We start from the raw sequence: 3,157 nt of genomic DNA, 5'->3' as shown, positions 1-3,157 counted from the left end.
TTAGTAGGATACAGGCTACAGACGTGTTTCCAGGAGGCCAGCTGGGTTTCAGAAGACTCCAGGAACCACATAGATCATAACACAATATTCTATAAGTGGCTGTTCTTGTCTCCTGGAATGTGAAAGGTCTCTTGGACCATATTAAGAGATCAGCGGTTCTGCAATAGGTTAAGAGATATAGGCCGGATGTGGTCCTATTTTAGGAGAGACACCTCATGGGAGCTCAGTGTCCTTTTTTTGGTCCAATTTGGGTATGACCGTGTTTGCCACGTGGGCTACTCTAGAAGTTCGAGAGGTGGTTATGATTCTCTTACATAAAAGCTTTTCTTTGGCGGTATCCGCTATCCATGAGGATCCCCAGGGGAGGTATGTGGGCATTGACTGACGCTTGGAGCTAATCTATATAATGTTCCCCTGCAACTCTTGCAATCTGCACTACAGGTACTCCTTGCTGGCGGCCCTGCCTCCGGGGACAACCATGATTAGAGCGGACTCTAATGCAGTCCCAGACACCATAGGAGACACATCGGCTGGGCAGACTGACGTGATCTGCGAGCCTCACCTCATTGGCAGTTTCAATGCGTTTCTGCGCTGCCTGGCATTACTGCAACCCCTCACAGCAATCTTACATGCACCTGTTTGCTGTCCATAAAACCGAATCCAGAATTGACCTTCTTCGGCTGCCGGCGTGTGACTTGCTGCAATTGCAGTATGCCGAGATCTTGCTGAGAGGCATAACCGATCATTCTCCTCTTCTTCTTGAGTGGGATATTCCAACCAGCACCCCTAGTCGGATGAAGAGGTGCAACGCATGTCACCTGACTGACCAGGACTGCGTGGATTTTGTAAAGGAGGCGATACATACCTTCTTTCAGATCAATCAAGGCTGGGGAGGGCCACGTGATTTCAGAGGTACTTGGCCACCAGGTTTATTTAAGCTCTCGGGAGGCGCCCCTGGGTCTCTTGGAGGGAGTTCCGCTCTGACGGGCTTTTTATAGGGGTGGCATCCTTGGTGGCTAAGTGAGATATTGCTTGCAACTGGAAATGCCCTGAACCCCCCTCCCGTGGTGGTATGGCAAGAGGCATTGACTGGTGTGCACACCAGGAACAACAAACCTGTGAAGCTCGGGGATGTCCCGAAAACACGAGAAAATATGGGGTGGATGGTGTGTTTATCATGGACTGCCAATGTAAACTACAAAATTATGCTAAGTGACTACGAATGTTCAGTGCTCTGGTCCAGAAGTATTATGTCACTTATATGTAATTCTCAGTAGATGATGCTTTGTATCTTTAGGTTTAACTTTGTTTTATTTGCATTTGCTTCAAGAGGTATACAAACAATCCAACGAGGACATATATACTGTTCATGCATATCAAATCGATGATAAGCCCCCTCTTGTGTGACAAAATCTAGGAATCCAATAGTCGCCACAAATATCCCCCTCCCCTGCCGCCGCACAAGTTGTCATGCAGCAGACAAACGGTGAGGGACGTTGCTATATTGCCTTTTAGAGAAGTAAAAGAACCCCCCCTCTGCCCCCCCTAGCCCCAACGCCCTCCCCCACCCCGAGCTGGTGTGCCCTCCTTGTGTTCCAAGATGTGGTATGGTGACAGGGCAAGCCCCGCATGTATCTCCGCAGGTTATGGCGCAGGGGCCAAACTAGTGAGCCGGAGGAGGTGAAGATATTTAGGGCATGTAATCTCAGTCATTTCCATCGATAGTAAAGCAAGCAGTGGCCGTCAGGCATCGGTAAAGCTAGCCATAGTGACGGAAAGAGAGGCCTGTATACGCTCCATTCCCAGGACATACCATAGTTTATGTAGCCACCCCAGTCGTGTCGGTCTCCTAGGTGAACCCCAATGTGAGAGGATGTTCTGCGTAGCAGCTCCTAAAGCTATCCCCATAAGTCTGCCCCGCCTGGACTTGAGTGGATACGTGATAGGATCGGGCAGTCCCAAAATCACATAAGCAGGGAAATGCGGAATCTCAGTATCAAATTGGTTATCAATGTCGTCTAGCACCTCTTTCCAGTAGGTCTGGAGCTCTCCGCATTCCCATAAAATATGTACCAGAGTGCCATCCTCCCTGCAGCCGCGCCAGCACAACGGACTACGCGCTGGGTTCCCCCTATGCAGGTGGGTCGGGGTCAGATGCCAATACATGGCCACCTTAACTGCTAGCCATGTTATGCGCTGTGTGGTTCACGCGATAATAAATGTCCGCCCACTCTTTGCTCGTCAGTTGTCTCTCCAGCTCCCTCTCCCACCTTCTCTGGCCAGCAGTTGGCTCCGTGAGGGCCCCCTCTCTAAGCATGTCATAGATATCAGATATCATTGCCTTGTCTGTGTTTTTAAGGTATAGCCACTTCTCAAACTTCTAGCTCCATTAGGGCGAACATCCGCGTGTAGGAGCCAATGTCTGAGCTGGAAGTAGCGAAAATGCTCTGAGTCCGGGAGTCCATAAACGCCTTTGAGCTCATGAAAGGGGAGGATGCCCTCTAAGTCAAAAACATGGTCCGCCGACCGGCATTCAGATGCCCTCCAGACTGAAAAAGCCCTAGCGTCCACTCCTGGGGAAAACTCTGTATTATCAAAGAGTGGGGTCATGGGAGAGGGGAATGTCGTCAAGCCCCGCCGTACCGCCACACCGTCCCACGCTCACAGCAAAGTCTTCGTAGCAGGGGATACCCAAAGGCCGGGGGGTCTGTGAGACCGATGAAGAAAGGGGACCTTCCAGAGATCCATTTGAGCTATTGACCTGTCCTGGAAAAGCCAGCTTTTCTCAGATTCAGGATGCTTCCTCTCAACTAAGTATTTCAGTTGCGCTGCGCGGAAATATTCTAAAACATTAGGGATGCCCAAGCCCCCCTCATCTGGCTTCAGGTAGCCCAAGTTCTTGCGTAGCCGGGGTCTCCCACCCCCCATATAAATTGATTGATAGCTCTCTGCAGAGTTGACAGTGTTCCCGGGGACGGCCAGACCTGAATGGTTTGAAAGAGGTGCAAAGCGCGGGGTAGCGACATCTTGACCGCAGCTACTCTGCCCAGCAGAGAGAGCGAGTGCCGCTTCCAAGCATTCAGGTCTTTGACAGCGCGCTGTAAAAATTTAGAATAGTTAAGATGAACCATGTGGGACACCGACACCGCAAGCTCTA

This window comes from Triturus cristatus, chromosome 4_1 (assembly GCF_964204655.1).
Source record: "Triturus cristatus chromosome 4_1, aTriCri1.1, whole genome shotgun sequence".
Taxonomy (NCBI): Eukaryota; Metazoa; Chordata; class Amphibia; order Caudata; family Salamandridae; genus Triturus; species Triturus cristatus.
This window is presented reverse-complemented; position numbering follows the sequence as displayed.